This window comes from Lolium rigidum, chromosome 7, assembly GCF_022539505.1.
Source record: "Lolium rigidum isolate FL_2022 chromosome 7, APGP_CSIRO_Lrig_0.1, whole genome shotgun sequence".
NCBI lineage: Eukaryota > Viridiplantae > Streptophyta > Magnoliopsida > Poales > Poaceae > Lolium > Lolium rigidum.
In genome coordinates this window covers 21,354,809-21,374,667 of record NC_061514.1, presented here as the reverse complement: position 1 = coordinate 21,374,667, position 19,859 = coordinate 21,354,809, and the positions used below count along the sequence as shown (strand labels likewise).

At 46.7% G+C, this 19,859-nt stretch overlaps 1 pseudogene; it reads right to left on the bottom strand.

The window, feature by feature from the left end:
* Positions 1-11,401: 11,401 nt before the first annotated feature.
* On the bottom strand, positions 11,402-18,268 carry LOC124671006 (annotated as a pseudogene).
* Positions 18,269-19,859: the final 1,591 nt, after the last annotated feature.

Below are 19,859 nucleotides of genomic sequence, written 5' to 3'. Positions count from 1 at the left end.
ACAAGGACGGGATTCGCGACCCAATCGGTGTGGATAACTTCTATTACAAAACCTGCTTCTAGTAACTTTGCTAGTTCCATTCCTATGGCGCGGCGCTTCTTATCTCCAAAGCGTCGCATAGCTTGCTTCACCGGTTTAGCCCCCGGATTTATGTTGAGGTAGTGCTCGGCGAGTTCCCTAGGTACTCCGGACATGTCGAAGGTTGCCATGCGAAGATATCCATGTTAGCGCGGAGGAACTCGACGAGCGCGCTTTCCTATTTGGGGTCCATGTTGGCTCCGATCGAGACTTGCTTGCTAGGGTCATCTTCCTTGAAGCTGACTTTCTTGGTCTCTATCGCGGCCCTGAAGGAGTTTTTCTGTTCGGAGATCCGCTTCTTGGTGGTTTGCATCTCGCCGGATCCACCGCGGCCCCGTAGCCTTTCAGCCTCTTCTCCGGATATGACAGTACTCGCGAAGGCGGCTTCGCCCAACTCGCACTCGTGAGCCTTTTTGTAGTCTCCGGTTATGGTGATCATACCATTGGGACCCGGCATCTTGAGCTTGTTGTAGATATAGCATGCTCTTGCGTGGAACTTGTGGTAGGTGGGCCTCGCCGAAGATGACGTGGTAGGAGCTCTTGAAGGGCACAACTTCAAACGTGATCTTTTCTTCGCGGAAATTATGAACATCGCCGAAAGCCACGGGAAGTGTGATGCCGCCGAGGGAGTTCGCCTTCTTACCCGGAACCACGCCGTGAAACTCGTGGTGCCGTGTTTGAGCTGTTCCTTGGTGAGGTTCATCCGCTCCGCAGTCTCCGTGTACATGATGTTCAAGCTGGCTCCGCCATCCATGAGGCACTTGGAGAAGTCATACCCGTCTATGCGGGGACTCACAACCAAGGCGTAGTATTCTTTTGGCACAATGGCGGGATGATCCTCCCCGTCAAATGTGCACGGAACTTCCGACCACCTCGACATATCGCGGCACAGCCCGGAACCGTGGCGTTCGTGATCCGGTAGCTGATTTTGTAGCGCGGACCGTGGGGGTTCCGAGGAAGGTGTGGTAAGCCCCCACGCTCTTTTTCTCGAAGGGGTTGGATTTACCCGCGGATCCGGCTTTGGGATCCGGCGAGTTATCATCCTCGTCCATCGCCTCGGAACTCGTCCTCCTCCTTGTCCTTGTTCTTGCCCTTGCCTCCTTTGCCGCGTGGGCGGTGCTTCCGGCTCGCTTGTATCCTCGCCTCCGGTCGTTCTTTAGGTCGTTGACCCACTTGCGCTTGCGGTTGGTGTGAGTGGACTTCCCCGTAGCCGGATCCAAGTGGGCCGTGCAGGGCATGTCTCCGTACTCCTCGTAGGTTTGCGGGGCGCGGGATCCGCCAGCCGGTGACCTCGCGTGCCATGCCGCCGACCCCTGCCGGCTCCGCTTCCACGGCCGCGTCCTCTTCCGCCTCCTGAGCCTCCGCGTTGGAATGCCATGGCGACCATGTCGGATCCGCCACTCTTCTGGTCATCATGGTTTTTGCGTTTGTGGCCGCTGTTGTTACCGTTATCACGGTTCTTCTTTTGTTGGTGCAGGGGGATTGCTGTAGCTGCGATATCACCGCCTGCGTCGTCATCGGCGGCAGTGTGATCACCGGCAATGGAGATCATCTCATCCAAAGTCGGCTTGTTGGCGTTAGCCAAACATGTAAGCTTATGCCTCAGCAGTCCTCCTCTCCGCAGTCCCCCAATGAAGGCGTACATGGCAGTGGTGTGGTCGACGTTCTCGCACTCGTTCCTCGCATGCCAACCATCGTGTGAGGAAGTTTCTTGAGGTTTCTCCCTTCTTCCGGATACAAGCTTGTAAGTCGCTTGCCGTGGCAGTGTCTTTTGTAGGTGCCTCCGAAGTGTTTCTCAAAAGCGGTCTTCAGTGTCAAACCAGCAAAAGATGGAGTTTTTCTCGAGGTCACCGAGCCGCATCCGGGCTGGTCCTACAAGGTACAACCGGAGCATGCGGCAGCGATATTAGGGGTTCCTCCGGCGAAGGTTACCGCATTGTAGTAATCCTCAATCCGGTATCCGGCCTTTCGGTGCCATCATAATGCTTCAGTGTTTCCGGGTAGCTTGAGGGAGCTCCTTGGCTTTGGTTCCTCTCGAATCATCCCGCCAAAGCACTTCGGTCCGATGTAGTCGGTTCCGTATTCGTTGAGGCGTTCCCGCGCGTCGCGCGAGCCGTGTCGGGGACCGTGAGCGAGAGCGAGATCTCCGGCCACCGCCTCCGCCTCCACCTCCGCCGCCACCGCTAGGTGGTGGTGAGGGAGACCCGCGAGGGGGCCGATCCGACCTCCTCGCTTCCGCCCGCGCATTCTCCCCGGCCCTCCCGTGCCGGCTCCGGCTCCCGTGGCTGCCTTCGCCATGACGCCGGCTGCCCCGGTCGTTCCGGCTCCGGCGGGGCTCCGGTCGCGCTCCTCATTCCGGCTCCTCCTAGGCTCGGGCTCACGATCAATGTTCTGATTCCGGCGAGGTTCCGGCGTGCGCTCCCCGTTCCGGCTTCCGAAGGCATCACGATGTCGCGGATAACAATTCCACCATGCCCTTGAGGCCTGGTGTTTCCGGCTGGACTACGGCGACGAGGGGGACGCGGGTAACCATTAGGCGGAGGAGAGGCGTTGCGGTACTTGTCTCGTCCGGAGTACATTGCATCCTTTCCCTTTCTCGGATCTGACGGTGGCGTCTTTGATGGTACGGGGATCGGATTTGGGTGTTCCCTGGCTTTCCTTCTGCGTTCCGAGGATCCGGTTCGCGATTCGTCATCTCGATGGCGATTGTTGTGGGCGTCCTTCTGCGCAGTGGAGACGCAATGCTCCGGGTTAGATTCCAACTTGCGCGAAGTATCTGCCTTGCTCGCTCGTTTAACCGCCGAAGCGACGAGCGTGCGCAAGTAGTTGATGTCAACCTCCTCGTCACTTTTCTTCGAATTTCGCAGCTTTTGCCAAATTGTCCTTTGGGGTGGCGAGCGGCCGCTGTTCGGCAGGGGTTGCGAAGTTGATCCCGCGGGGAGGGATTGCTTCTCCGACGATTCTATCAGCCTCCGCCCGTGCGTAGGTCATTTTCACCTCCCACTCCGCTCTCATACTCTTGACTTGCTCGAGCGTTGCGGTGACTTCGCGATCCTCGTCTTTCAAAGCGATCCATGATCGCGTGCAGCTTCTTCCCTCTCATCCAATATAGCAGCTGCGGTGTTGGCAAACTTTTGGCCGTGGCCAGCATCTCCTTTCTCGGTGGCCTCTAAAGCCTCCGGATCCGCGGCATCGCCAGGAGTTATTGGCTTGTTGAGGACGTCCGACTTTGCGACCAAATCCATGCGAGCTTGTGCAACTATCTCTTCGAGCGACAGGAGGCTCTCCGAGGAAGGATCCCTACGGGGCCGTTCCCGCGACATCGGAGATCCGTGGTGGGATGGCCGGGGGTCGGATTGAGTGTCCGCCGCTTCGGATCCGTCTTCTCCAAGCGCCGCTGCGCTTGCAAGTACCGCTTTGGCCGGACGGAATCGACTTCAGTGCCGTTCACCGTATCCGAGTTCCGTCACCTTGCGATCAAACTCGCAGTTGTCCATGGACCGGGTGTCTCCGGAGATTGGGCTTAGATTTCCCAAGATCGACTCTTCAACCGGAGTTTCGCTTTCTCCGACAGCCTCTTGCCGATCCGGAGCAGCGTTGTTTTCCGGGGCCTCGACCTGCTCGGGACCAGCTCCGGCTCCATGAGGGGCGGTTCCGGCGGTATGGGCCAAGAAGTGTACGAAGTGACACCTTTGCTTCTCTAACACCCGGGAGACCCGTGCGGATCTGCATTGGTCTTCCACCGTTACTTCCCGCTCGTGGGCGGATTGGGTGGGTTTTGATTTTTCCGCATCTAAGGCGGAATCTTCGCTAGGAAGTTCCAGCCGTCTCGTATCGGATCTTCGCGACCGCGTCCCGCTCAGCCGGCGGTCGCGTCGCCGCTACTTACCGCTGGGTTTCCGTCGGAATCGACGGTTTCCCCGATGAAGATGTGTATGCCGCCAACCGGGACGATGGAGAGCTTGACGGGGTCGGTTTTAGCCGGAATCCAACACTCATCCGGAGGGACGATCGGCAGATTTCCGGCGTAAAGGACACGCCCCACAGCCGATGGTGTCGTCGTAGCTTCCCATGGCGGAACCCTCCCGGCTCCGGCCTCCGTACGCCGCAGGCCCCACGGTGGGCGCCAACTGTCGTTGCCTAATCGACGGTACCCCGGAGGAGGGATCCTCACGAGGGGGAGAAGAAGTAGGGGCCATAGGGCGGAGTGCACACGGGACGGTGGTACGCGAGTTACCCAGCTTCGGAACACCCGCACGATGACAGGGCCTACCGCCGCTTGTCCGGAATTATCCGGGCGCTTTCGCGTTGTTACAATGAGTTGTGGTTGTGCCCCTAGGGCTCCCGGGATCCGGCTTATAAAGGCGCACGGATCTAGGGTTTACATGGAGAGTCCTAGCCGGATTAGCGTATAGCCTAACTACGGTACAATATCTTGCCGTGCACGTCACGGATCCGCCTTCCATACACGTCGTCCCGGATCCGGGTTCCTCATGGGCCTCCATGGATCCGGGTTACTCCTATGTCGGTACGGATCCGGCCCGCCGATCCCGGGCTGGACTTCTTCCTTCATGATCAACAAGAATCGGGCCGCCCGATGGGCCACATGCCTCATCACCGTCTGTGGGCCACCCGGGCTTGCCGGATCTAGGCACTGTCGATGGTACACCCATGAAGTATACCCACAACACCCAGGGCTCTGTTGAAGACACCTACTCAACACCAGATTACCAGCCTGCTGGATCGACTGTACCGGCTGTCAACGGATGAAAGGTGATCGACTGGTTGGCCCCACATGATAGCACTCTCAGACATGGTCGAGCCCAGGCCTGTTCGCCTGAATTACGGGTCCTCATCACTGTTTCCACCTCGGCTGAGGCTCGGGGGGCAGCTGGCCTTGTGGATACTCTGTTTTTTGGGAGCCGATTGAAGAATCATCGGCTGGTCCCGCAACGCAATTCCTCTCAAAGGCAATGAGTTTTGCTAAAGGGATGATAGGATTCCTCTCATCACCGAATGGAGGATTGAAATTGGGCAATCTGGTTGCTGTAAAGGAACAGAGCAGGGGATATCTGTACTACAGGAGTCTCGGCTTTCAACGGTAAGTTGTTCCAGCAGCGGTTTTAGGACTCTTTGGAGGGCATTGGTCTGCCTCGTTGTCCACCAGAGCATACAGACATAGGTTGAAAGAACGAATCGTGGGGGGCCGATGCGTTGTCATCGGCTCATTTAGCATTGGCTAAGTAACGATCGGTGGAATCAGTGTGATGGGAAGCGGCTAAAGTGGCATAAAGGAAATCAGCAAAATCAAATTAAGGGAAATTCTTCATTGATAGCCAGATTTCTTACACAAAGAGCCAAAATTGCTCTCAAAAGGATTTGCTAGGGGATACATTGTCCCATCTACTACTGCTGATCCTATCCTAGGGATCCTATCTACGGGCCATTGCTGCCCTCGTCGTCGCCATCATCGCTGCTGTCGGCGCTGCTCCCTGCCGGCTCGTCGTCACTGCTCCAGCGGCCGCCGGCAGGGCCTTCGTTGTCCTCATCCTCCTCGTCAGCGTCGTCGTCGTTGTCGAAGTCGCTAAGGTTCCCCGGCCAGGGGCAAAAGTGCTTGGCCGGGGGCTCATCGGAGGAGCTGTCCTCTTCCTCTTCCTCCTCCTCCTCCTCGGAGGAGGTGAAGTCTGCCCAGGAGAAACGATCGTCATCGCTCTCCTCCTCCGATTCCCCGTCAGCAAGGAAGCGGAGGTCACTCTCCCCATCAGTTAAGGATTTGTCATCCTCGGACCAGATGGAGGAGTCGTGGTCCTCTTTGTCCCACGCCGTTGGGGCAAGGATGTCATACGCCGCCTGCGTACCCCACTCGGGTGTCGACTCTCGGATGGGAGAGGACACGTAGGAAGAACCCGATGAAGAGGAGGGGGAAGAGGAAGAAGACATGGTGGCAGAGGAGGGCTTTTTGGAGTGCTAATGCGAAGGGGGTGAAGAGGAGAACTGTTCGATGCGGCTAATAAAAGGAGATGGAGTAAAGATTTAATATTCGAACAGTTTCCGAGGAGGTGGTGCCAAAACTGTCAAATCGTGCAGAGAAGTTGAGGAAACAAGTCATCATGATGAAAGACTCTGCGACGGTTCTGCTCTGCCACGACATGACCCTTCGAAGAAAAAACAGAGTGGTTTTGAAATTATCATTACCAAAACCAGGGGGGCATGTGTTATCACCAGATTTTGACCAAGTCGGAGGTGGGCCGCGATCAAGATGGACTTGAAGATATATATATAGAAGAAATACGTGAATCGGCCTTACATGCAAAGTTTGGGCTAGTTTGCCCTTGTATCTGTAACATATTAGGTTACGTGTCGATTAGGAGTTAGAGTTTTTACCCGTGCACGGTTAGGTGCACGCTTGAGTTAGAAAGTCCCTGGACTATAAATATGTATCTAAGATTTATGGAATAAACAACAACCAACGTTCAACACAAACAAATCTCGGCGCATCGCCAACTCCTTCGTCTCGAGGGTTTCTCCGGTAAGCACCATGCTGCCTAGATCGCATCTTGCGATCTAGGCAGCACAAGCCTGCCCACGTTGTTCATGCGTTGCTCGTGCTTGAAGCCTTTTTGATGGCGAGCAACGTAGTTATCTTAGATGTGTTAGGGTTAGCATTGTTCTTCGAATTACATGCTTTCGTTATGCAACCCTTGCACATCTAGCCGCCCTTACACCTATCTCGGGTGTAGGGGCGGCACCCGCTTGATCATAGTTTAGTAGATCTGATCCGTTACGGTTGCTCCTTGTTCATCAAGGATTAGTTTAACATCCGCAATAGTTAGGCCCTACAAAGGGTTGGAGGATCCAGCGGCGTGTAGGGTGACGTTTGCTAGCCCTAGAAAGGATGTTCCGGGGATCAACCTCGTGTTGGTTTTTAGGCCCTGTCTAGGATCGGCTTACGGTCACCGTGCGCGAGCGCGAGGCCCAATCGTGAGTAGGATGATCCGATTATGCGGTGAAAACCCTAAATCGTCGTAGATCTTATTAGCTTTATCTTGATCAAGCAGGACCACCATATATTCGGACACCTCGTTCGAATCATGGGTGGATCGGCTCTTTGAGCCAATTCGCAGGATAACTTGAGAGCCGATCGAGGCTCGTATTTAATGTTTACGTGTATGCCATGCAGGAAACTAAGCGAGGCATCATCCACACCTTCCTGACCAGGTATAGGTCAGGTGGCACGCCCTTGCGATAGCATCGGACGTGTGACCAGTAGGCTTTGCGGGCCGTCGCTCTGAGGGACTGGGGCCAGCCGCAGCCCTAGTTGTTCCCGGCTCTACTGTGTTGCCCGTCTCTGCCCGCCAGGGGGTTTCTGACGTCAACAATGAGATCATTCATGAGGTCAAGGTGTGTTCCTCAAGCTAGATTTCTAGGCAGATGGTCATTTGGATTGGGCTTTCCCTCGATTGTTCCTTCAACGAAGAGGTGTTGATGATCGGATAATTGGTTGGATCATGCAAATAGTAATGACTAGAAACACTACTATCAATATAAATGGGGAAGGAGGTCCCTATTTTAGGTCATCTTATGGAGTGAGGGATGGGGGTCCTATTTCTCCCTACTCTTTAACTCTGCAGTTGATGCCCTTGCAGATATCTTAGAGAAGGCTAAGAATCCTGGCCCCATTTTTAGTGTGTTATGGCACCTTATCCACCTCCAGTATGTGGATGCAACCATGATCATGGTGGATGGGATATAACTTGAAATTATTAATCTCAAATTCCTCCTATACTTCAAATCCATGTCAGGGCTCAAAATCAACTTCGATAAGAGGGAGGTTGTGATCATGTGGTATTCCTTTGAGGAACAACAAAGGACAAGAGATAATATTCATTGCAGGTTATCTTTCTTCAATGTTAGTTACTTGGGGATGTCGGTCCAAGATAGTAGGGTCATTATCCAAGATCTAGACTAAATATTATGATGGGTTGAGTCAAAGTTCGATCCGTGTAGAGGGAGGTTTACCTCCAAAGGGAGTAAGACTATCCTCATCGACTTATGACTTTCCAGCCTTCGCATGTACATCATGGGGTTGTATCCTTTCGTAGTGGGAGCATTGCAACTTCTTAAAGGAGCTTCCATGCTTCTCCCGGCATATGTGCAATGGACAACGAAAGTCAACATCGTAAAATGTGTTGATTTGTGCGCCCCAAGGATCTTGGGAGCATATGTATCTTGGCATCATGACACATGTGTGTGGACCTAATGCTAAGATAGGTCTGGCAGATCCTTAATGGTGAAGAGGGTTAATTTGTGACTACAAGTTGTAAAAGAAAATACCTCCCGGGACGCCCGCTCATGGCGTGTGACCATCGGGAGGGGTCTCGGTTTCGGAGATCCATCCAAGACATAAAGCATGAGATTAGACTAGGGATTAACCACTCCATAGGAAATGGATAGGATACTATGTTCTAGCTTGACTAATGGATTGTTAGGCAGCCCTTATGGGTTGATTTGGGAATTTTTACGATTTTCTCAGATCCAATTCTTCTGGTGGTCGTTGCATAATGGAATGTGAGATATTCCGGTCCGATGGACCTTAGGACCAGAGAAAACTACAACTTGTAATGTGCTACGGGCCAGCCTTCCACGGTCACGGTCAGACGCTCCAAATATTGTGTCGTTTTACCTATCCCCCTCGGGGATATTTACCACACGTCTGCATGCCGGGTCATATTAAGAGTGCCCTCCATGAATTGTACATCCCCTCTGTGTGGTCTCAAGGGTCCTATTTACATCACCTTTGCCTTAATTTTTAAAATAAGATCTTTCATGTGGAGGTTGCTTTGGGATTGATTACCTTCGGGTGTTGAGGTCATGAAGCGAGGGGCTAGGTAATGGCACGTGTTCTTTTTGTGTGGTCCCAGAGTTTGTGACCAACATCATGTTTAACTATCCCACTGCCCGCTTTCTATGAAGCTTTGTTCATGAGGCTTTGGGGCCTAGCTGGCATGCCCTAGACCTTGGGAAGTTCCTTTTCGATAAAGGGAATATATTAATATCGCAAAGATACCAATTAAATCAAGCCTCTGCAACAACACAATGCTCTACTGGCAATACAGATGCGCACAACAACAAAAAAGAATTAAAAGAAAAGTTCTGCTATGGCGATCACTTCCTTGTAGCAGCAGACCAAACACCAGCAAGAGATCACAAAAATTCATCTTCTCCAAAAGCAACACCTCCAAGAAGGGAACAATGCACAAGCGTAATTATCGCACTGATCATAGATCATAGGTTTTCACCCTGCAAAAGGTCTGCGCTCTCAAAACAATTCCTTCAACAAGGCCATTGCCAATCACAACCATTTAAGGCAGACTCGAAACTTCTCTTGTGTTATCGCTTCCACTTGCCGACACCGCTGCTCTAAGTCACGAATCACCAAGCCAACCCTCATCTCTACCAGGACTCAAACCACCATCACTAGTCCTCAGATCTACCATTCTCCACCACTGATATCACCATCGAACTAAATACATGTTCCGGGATGGCAACAAACTGCAGAGCTTTGCATCACTCCCTCTGAAACCAAAACAGTCAGAAAAAACACGGTAGCGCACGACATAATTCCATCTGATCCGGTAATCTCTAGGAATGAGTCACCCAGTGCAATTCATAGGCGGAGCCTTCCAAAACATGACACTTCGGCCAGATCAATGAATACATGCGTAAGCATATCTTCTTCTCTGCTTGAGAGGGACCCTAGGACAAGTTCCTAGGAGAGCAAGCAAACCATACTGATAGGAGGAGGTTCCTCTTGTGATTAGTGTCCATAGTGATGCCTGGACTTTATGGACTATTGTCACAACAAGATGTTATCGAGCGTTCATTTTTAAAACAACAGTCTGACCGTGTGTTCAGATTCTTGTTCTTTCTGTAGCAGCGGTACCAACTCTATAGGCAACGATACAGGGGCCGGCTAGACGACATGCTGTAGGATCTTCTATTGGCGGGTCACCATTTATGCACTCAGTCTAGCCTTTGAGTTGCTCTACAGTCTGAAGTTGTATTGTTACCTTCTTTTTTGTCAATTGGAGATGCTTGTGTTGGTGTCCCAGCAGATTTTTTTTTTCATTTTTGACCTGCATTTGAACTATGTATGAATGTGGTTATTTTATTTACAAAGCGGGGAAAATGTATATTTCGAGGAGGAAATATATTAGTAAGGTGAATCAGCATAGATACTCTTTCATACATGGAAGATCATATATGGATGGAAAATTACAGACACTTAAGCCCCATGATCATTCCGTGCTTTTTCTAGAAAAGGTGCATCATTACAATCCAAACGACAACACTTGTAGGAAAAAGAGGCAACATTAATACTAAGATGCTTCATGCCTTGTTGAACAAGTAGTTCTTGTGATCTAAGTTGTATGGTTGTCTAGTACAGGATGTCTTGATGGATGCGTGGGTGTTGCACCATCGATGAGGTCATTGGATCCTTAGTGTGGGACTTGCCTTGGGAGTACATGACCTTAAGTCATGAGAACACGGGCTGACCCATATATCAACGATAACATAGACCCTGAAGATGAATCTGTGATAATTTCGTTTCTTTTTTCACAAAAAGTACAATGGGTAGTAATCAATTTGTTCAGAAAGCACACCTAAGTACAAATTGTAATTCTCTGCAAGTACCTGTGTATAAACCTGAAGATTGCACAAATTAAGAGCTTGTACACTCTGAACTAAAATTTCACCCATTTGTCCTCCGGTCACAGCTACAATGTGAGGTACGTGGTGCGGCGGCAGGTGGGGAAAGCCCTAGCACCGTGTAGGAGCTATAGGATGGCGGTTGCGGAGGCGATGGCCGACGGCGGCCGTTCAAGGTGGCGTGGGAGCTCTGGGGGACAGGATCACCGATGCAGCGCCTGCCGACCGTGTTCATTTCTCTCTATCTCTTTCTCTCTCTCTCTCTTTGACAACTGGAACGATGTCATTTCATTAAACTTGAACAGTAGAGTCATCGAAGTACTACTGAGCCCTGCTTGCATCGCCAACACCCATGGTCATGTCTTTTGCTTGTACTGAAAATATCCTGCGCATGCGGGATTGTTTGTATACCAAAGATAACTGTTTTGCATCGCATCTGCTAGTATTGGTAAATCGAGAACTTTGGATCAAGTGGTTGGACGGCTCATACTGCCTGGTCCCAACCATAAAAACCCTCTACGGACCATTGGATCCACACACCCCCAAATTCAATAGCAACACACCCCTAAATTCAATAGCAACAAAATCTACTTTCATGCATGGACAACCAATCCTACTCGGGCGGGGGGCCGTGCGGGAATCGGTTCCAGGTGTCGGCGCAGTAGTTCTAGATCATGTGGTTCTTCTGCACCCACCGGAGGCGGGCCTTCGCCGTGGTGTCGAGCTCCTGGTGCATCCACACGCCATTGGACCTAGCGCATGCCGCCACATCCTGCGACGTGCACCCGCTTGCCGCGAACCCCTTGTACGACCCCACGAACGGCGCCCGCGACCAGTCTGTCTTGATGCGCCCGTCCTCGGTTGCCCATGCCTCCACGTCCCACAGGCTCGCGTACACCCTCATCGGCTGCCGTGTCGGGAACGGCACCCCCGTCCTCGCCGCCTGGTTCCGGTGCTCCCGTATCGGCGTCCCGTCAACGTAGAACCTGGAATCATAGGGACAGTAAGCTGTATCAGATTCTACGTTGAGAAGACGATGTATACACACATGATAGGAAAAACTCATTTGCTTCCCTACTTACAGGATATGGGTGGGGTTCCAGATGATGGATTAGGTGTGGAAATCCATGGTGGGGTCGAACCACATGCGGAACTGTTGCTGCGTTGCCCCTGGCTGAACACGTTGGTCTGCAGCGTGTAGGGCTGGCCGCTCGCGTTCCCCAGGAACTCGAAGTCGACCTCGTCGTGGTGCGCCCCCTGCGGCGGCGACGTAAGCTGCACATACATATGATGAACAGGAGTCAGTACATGCGCCGATATGCGCGCTCCATGTATGTTAAGTATCAATATTTGGAGGTTCAAACGATTAAAATTGGGGAACATGTGATTTTGTTAAATTGTGGGATAAGAGGAAAAGTTGTAGATGGGCTTTTAGTTTATGGTCCAACTTATGAAGATTTGAAAGAGCATTTCCTGGCGAGTTGTTAGTTTTTTTAACACTGTGGATGTTCCCTATATTGTGGGTGGTGACTTCAATATTGTAAGACATGTAAAAATAAACCTTATGTGGTTCCTCACTCCTCTGAGGTGTTTAATAATGGTATTTATTCCCTTGTCCTTAGAGAAATTTTCATGTATGGGGGCATTTATACCTGGTCTAAGTATCAAAGAAACCCTACTTTGGAAACACTTGATAGAGTGTTGATGTCTAGTGATTGGGATGATCTCTTCCTCTTGGTAACAATTACTAAAGTAGTTAAAGTTCAATATGATCATTCTTTTACTTGATCTGGTGAATCTTCTATAGATGTTTAAAACGGGGTGTTTCTATCTTGGTTTAAAAATCCCGACTTTCTTCCTCTGGTTAAGAATATTTGGGAAAAAACCTTGAAAAGTATGGACCATATTGAGATTTAAATATCAAATTAAAAATATTTAAGAAACATTGTGAGGGTTGGGGTGCACTTTTTTTGGTAACAATAAAAAAGGAAGATGGAACTTAAGAATGAGTTGCTTGTGTTAGAAATTTTGGATGAAAATAGTGAGTTGTCAACTGAAGTGCCTGCGTAGGGTTTATATTCAAGATGAGTTAAATAATATTTATGCCAAACAAGAAAGTTACTGGTATCAAAGGGCTCATGGTAGGTGTATTTTAGAAGGAGATCAAAATACTGCTTATTTTCATAAAATTGCTAATGGAAGGAAAAGAAAGAACTTGGTGCATTCCATGTTGGATAATGGATCCATTATTGAAGGGACTGTCAATTTAGTCAAGCATGCCACTGACTACTATAAGAATATTTTTGGACCTGCTTCTGGTAATTTGTTTCATATTGATCAAAACTTATGGGATCATAAGGAGAAACTTAATGATGATGATAACAATGACTTTGGGTGAGACCTTTTTCAGGAAAAGAGGTGAAGGATGCTCTTTTCTCTATGGAGATTAATAAGGCTCCTAGTCATGATAACATACCCATTTAGTTTTATCAGCATTGCTGGGAGGTTGTGAAATTTGATATATTTTCTATTTTTGCTTTCTTTCATGTCGGTAATCTTGTTCAAAGATTAAACTATGGTATTTTTAGTACTCTTGTGCCTAAATCATCTCTGGCTAAGATTAGCAATTTGTTTGTTGAGGTGGATTTATAAGTTGATTACCATAGTTTTATCCTTACGATTGGAACGTTATGTTGACAAGCTGTTTAGCATTCATAAAAATGCATTTATTAAGAGGAGAAACATTATGGATTGTATGTTGTCTTTACATGAACTAATGCACCATGCTCATGTTAAGAAGCAAGTGGGAATCATTTTTAAGATTGACTTTGAAAAGGCATATATATGATAAAGTTAATTGGCATTTCTTGATTGAGTGTCATAGAGCTAGAGGTTTCTCTGAACAACGGTGCTCTTGGTCGATTTTTTTTTTTGCATAATAGTAATGTTAGTGTGAAATTAAAAAAAAAGTTACTCGTCCTTATTTTTACAGTGCAAAGGGGGTGAGACAATGAGATCCTTTATCTCCAACTCTTTTTAACATGGATGTGGAGTGTAGTACAAAAAAGGTGTTAAAAGCTTAATAAAACAATCTTATTACTGGTTTTGCTTTGGATTTAATTGATAATGGGGTTGTTGTGTCACAATATGTAATGATAATATATTTGTATCAATCATGATCCTGAGCGAGCTATTAATCTCAAGTTGTTTCTTTATATTTTTGAAATGATGTCAGGTTTGAAAATAAACTGCATGGAAAGTGAAAATTGTTGTTATTGGTGGGGATAATGATACTATGGCCTTATATTCCGATCTGTTTAATTATCAAATTGGTAAGCTCCCTTTGAAATATTTAGCAGTGTTGTTGACTTTCTCTAACTTGAAAAATATTGATTGGGATTTCCTGGATGCGGAGTTGATAATTTTTTTTGGATGATTGGATCTATGATTCTGCCTCTTCTTGAGCTAGATTAACTTTTCTTGATTCAACTCTTTCGGGTATACCCTCTTATTTTATGTCCATGTTCCTTTTAAACAAAACCTTTGTGGAAAATTAGATAAACATAGAAGGAGATTCCTTTGGGCTGGAAAAGAAAAGGAAAAAAAACATTTTATATGGTTAAATGCAAAAGAGTTTGTAGATCTAAAAATAAAGGGGTCCTGGGGTTAAGGACCTTAGAAAAGAAAACATTATCCTCCTTACTAAGTGGTGGTGGAAGTTGGAAACTCAAGATGGGATTTGGTAGAGGATTGTGAAACAAAAATATCCCAGGAACAAATATGTTGCTTCTGTGAAAACAAAATGATTCTCCTTGTTGAGTAGGTTTGATGAAAGTTAAGGGTACCTATTTTGAAGGAACAAAGTGATTTTGAAAGAAGGAGACCTTGCTAGGTTTTGGTTGGATCCCTAGTTGGATAATGTGACTCTTTGTGGGAGATTTCCTCAGTTTTTTTTTTTTTTTGATATCTCTACATCTGTCTTCTAAACTTTTGAACCAATGGAACTCCATAAAGACTTGAGTTGCTCAGTTACTTTATCGATTTATGAGTTGTTAGAGAATAATATTGCTGGCCCTCGTAACAAATGGATTTGGAAGTCCAAACTACCTTTAAAAATCAAGGTTTTCCTTCGGCAGTTGCATTATGATGCTATTTTGACTAGAGACAACCTAAGGAAAAGAAAGTGGACTGGATTGTTAGTTTGTTCCTTTTGTGATAATATTGGAAGCGGCAATCATCTATTCTTCTCTTGTGTTGTGGCTAAAGTGGTTTGGGGGTGCTGGGTTCTGTGTGGGTTCGAAATCTTGCGCTACAAGCCTTTAGTAAAGCTTAGCTTGGTTGTATGTTTACATGCTAGGGGATAGGAAGTTTTACACTTCACTAACTGTTGCTATTCTCTATGAATTCGAAAATGTTCAAGGATTTAAGATTTTTTCTGCACTAACAGTATTCAAAAAAATTAGAAAATCGTGGATCTGCACTAACAGTATTCAAAAAAATTAGAAAATCGTGGATCTGAAATAGTTCATGTTAGAAAATTGTCCGCGGCTTTGTAAAAGTTCAGATTTTGAAAGTTGTTCATATTTGAAAACTGTCCAGATTTTGAAAGAAAGAGACTTGAAAAATATTCATATTTAAATGTTGGATTTTAAAAAAAATATCCAGGTTCAAAAAATGGTTAGATTTTAAAGTATTCATATTTTATTAAAAAGGAAACAACAACAAAAATAACCAGAAAAGAAAAAGAAACACGAAAAACAGAAAAGAACAATGAAAAAAAACTAAAAACTGAGGGGGAAAAGGAAATATGCAACTGCCGAAGGAAAACCTTGATTTTTAAAGGTAGTTTGGACTTCCAAATCCATTTGTTACGAGGGCCAGCAATATTATTCTCTAACAACTCATAAAACGGCAGCTAGTCGGTCCGTTGTTTTGTTTCCCGTCGGATCACGATGTAGAGTGTTTACCATAAGGTTACAATCTGCTAGCACGAATTGTGCCCCCAAATTATCAACCTGAATTCATACCTTATTATTATTCATACCATATTATTATTTGATCAACCCGAATTCATACCTTAATTAGTCGATTTTGCACTCATATCCCTTCTAAAGTTTAGCTTTGATAGCTCAATAATTTTTATTGTCTATAATTTTCTACTACTTCCTACGATTCGTATTACTTGACGATAATATAGATATATCTAGATACATTTTAGTTGTAGATACATCTATTTTAGCATCAACTAATATGGATCGCGGTGAGTACTACAAACCTATTCCTACAAATAGGACGTATAATTTATTGAGAAGTCAAACAATGTAAAATTTAATCATTTTTTCTAGAAAAGTCAAAGTAAGATGTTGCCACTTAGGAGCATGCCATGCTTAGGAGGCCGGAAAAGAACATCGTTGGATAATCATAAACCTGACAACGTAAACATGAGTACCCGGCGACATGAGTGTATGCCGTCGAAAATGTATTTTGACTTATGTAGTCTCTTTTATTATCTTCTCAAGAATTGAAGAGTCGTTGAAACAATCGTGACACGGCAGTGCCTTGTCACTTTTTACCAGATGAAGGCTCACACGTATATTGATTATCTTGCTCCCTTCGTCACAAAAAGCAAATATGTCGCATATTTGTATAAATTTAAAATCCAAATTTAAACAAATCCGTGACATACTTTTTTTAGGACTGAAGGAGTTCAATATATGAATATTGACATTCCAAATCGGCAAATATGTGGTGACTGTGTATAAGGTAACTAGATGATACCCCGCGCGTTGCAGCGGAACGTTTTAGAAAACGATTTCTTAAAGTACAATTTTTTTTATTAAACTCCTGAAAGTTGTTTTTCGAGGATGACTCCTGAAATATTTAAAGCTCATATTGAAATATTGTAGCATCACTTACTAAGTATCTTATATTATAATAATTAATAATGCCAAATAGAGATCAAAACAAAAAAAATGCTAAAAGATCCTCCAAATGTTGCTTTGGTGTTCTCCTCGCCAACATATACATAATGTAAAAAACGTGCAGCTTGCCCGCAATCTGAATGAAATATTTTTTTCAACGGACGATCAATAATTTGCTATTGATCCTTTACGTAGAGTTTGTTTTTTGTTCCAAATGAAGTAAAAAAGGTCTATTAAAGTAGACTAATCCAAGCTAGCACTTTTTCAACAGGCAATAATTTACTATTCGTCCTCTATGTATATTTGTTGTTGGTTCCAAATTAACCAAGTAAAAAGGCCTATTTAAGTAGACATATCCAAGCTAGCACTCTTTTCAACAGATGATCAATAATTTAATGTTGATCATTTATGTAGAGTTTGTTTTTGGTTCCAAATGAACCAAGTAAACAGGTCTATTGAAGTAGACACATCCAAGCTAGCACTTTGGAACAGGCACTCTGCATGACGAATAGCTGCATTTAGTTCCTGCAGATTACAAAATACCAGCCGTGCTTATAGTTCCACATGGAACAAAAGAGCATAAAACAAAGGTTAGAGGAAAATAATAAATGTCCCGAAATTTACCCTTCTTACATATAGGATGGATGAAGTGGGATCAAGAAACATATCTTTTGTCATGACGTTGATGCAACTTCCATCTGCGGTAGAAAAACAACACATCACCTCTTAGTAGAAACATCTAACATTCTTGTTCTATGTAAGCAGATTACTGTGTTATCAAGAAAAGGACGTGTAACAGACTATTTCACTCCGGTGAGCGGATACATCAAAGAGTGTAGAAAAATTCGTGGCAAAACGCTGCTCACTGTTAGATGTCAAATTGCATACATTTTGTGGATACATGACGTCTTGTAGTTGCATGTTTCTTCAGCTAATAATGTCTAGCACTAATTCTCGAGATAAACTCACACTTGAGTCTTCAGATTGATGTCATACATGGTTTGTAATTTTTAATACTGCAAGTAAGACTGAAGCTCGTCAAGATGATTTTGATTGTCTAGAAATGTTTTGGAAAAGGGGAGAGCATGAATACCACATCTACTGAAATTCAGATCATGTGGTACAAAAAAGTACCTGTACCTAAAGAACGCCATGACTCATGAGTGAGGGCTCGCGTCTGATGCAATTACCTTGTCTGTCCTCAAGAAGATACCATGGGATAGATTCCAGTGAACAAAGTTTATGCCATCCTGCAAAACGAATTCATACAGAAGAACACGGAGAGGCGTGAGGGAGGAATGAGCTGAGCAAGGCGAGAGTAATGCAAACATCACTGCTGACATGCAATCTAATCTGGGCAAACAATTGATATGCTTATCTTGCTACAGGTGTAGGCGTGTAGCATTGCCATCATCATGCAGGAACAAAGAAAAAACAGATCACGGTAGGTCGGTAGCAGAGGGGTTACAAAACTACCAGTTGCTTCCAAACTGGCCGCTGATGGCCCTGCACCTTACTTGTGTGAGTCGAGGTTGATTGTAGAGACGACGAACCTGCATGGGCGGTGGGAATTATAAAAAAAATAAGACCGATTGGAAATTATCTATATGGTAACAACTGACAAAAATTATAATCTCGCCTGGAAGGCGAAAGCACCGAACGAATCAGAGAGACATATATATGGTAGAAGTACAACTCAGCTAGTATCAGGGAGGATCAGCCGGTACTCAGTAGCTCCAGAATCCAACGCATCGCTACTTGAGATCCCAATCCCGAACAAAGCTTCTTTTCCAAACGGAATCTGCAGGTAAAGTTATGACATATATAAAATCCCCAATCAGAAAAATAGAAACTGTAACATCAGCCCGAGGAAGAGAGAGAGAGAGCACGCATGTAGCATGTATGAGGCCATGGAGATATAGGTGAAATTAATAAGGAACTCTGCTCGGATATTGCAGGAAGGGGAAGACAAATGGTGGTTTGGGACATGAATCGGGAGGAGGATACGAAGAGAGGCGAAGGGGTCGGCGGCACTAAATCCAACGGTTTAAAACGGGATGTGGTGGTGAAGAAGTTGAAGATGGAGAGGAGAATCACCAATTGGTGAAGTAAATTAGGAGTTCTGATTGGCAGGAGAGCAGAGCTGTTGGGATTTGCGAGCGGGGGCGAACGAAGAAGCCGAACGGAGCCGGAGTCGTGCGAGCGGTGGCGATGGACGAAGAGGAACGGAGGCGGAGCCATGGTGGGGGAGAGATCGATGGGGAGAGATCGAAGAGGAAGAGAGTCGGCCCATCTGGCGAGGAAGGGCAGCATAGATCGATGGCCTCCGTTCGGGCGCGTCTGGAAAGGAAGGCAGCCGGGCGTGTCGGGGGCTCAGGGGCGTGTCGGCCTATGTCTCCGTTCGGGCGTGGCGTTTGGAAAGAAGGGCGACCAGGCGTGTCGGGGCGTGCCGGTTTGGCCAGAATTTTAACCCGGTGACGTGGCTCGCTGTGAGACCAGCAAAATGGGACCAACTATTAAGAAAGAGAAGATAAATAGAATATAGGAGTAGTAAAAAGGGAAAGAAACCAGGAAAAAAATAGGGTGCCAAACAAAGAAGAGACGATGGACTCATGTTCGTCCCGCGCGCGCACGCGATGCATGGATGATGCAGTAGACAGCTGTTCTGGTAGAAAACCAATAGGAACACGCGGGCTGTATCTGAATCGGAACACGTCTAGGGGGGCAGCCTAGAGGTAGAGATTGCAACGGTTTAGAGAGTAAAACATGGGATAGGATCTGTTGACATATTTGTTGCGATTCTACTCGATCGATCATATACTTTTTTTTCTGCCTGGGAGACTCTCTACTCTATCTGTTTCGTCGTCGCAGCCGTTCCGTATCTACCGTGAGAAGCTGTTCGTGGTGGCCGTCTCGATTGCATGCGGAAGCCAACATCGTTCTTGGATGATGTCTGTCTCAGCGAGGAGGATGAGAATTTTGACCCTGCGGATCCCTTATGCTGCCCCGACGATCCGCTCGATGAGGTGCTAAAGTACATACCCACGTTGGACGAAAAGATCCTAGAGGCTCTCGGAATTGATTGCTCGTCGCCGCCGCAGCACGACGCGCAGCTGGTACTATACCGGCCGACTGCAGAGGAAGACCACG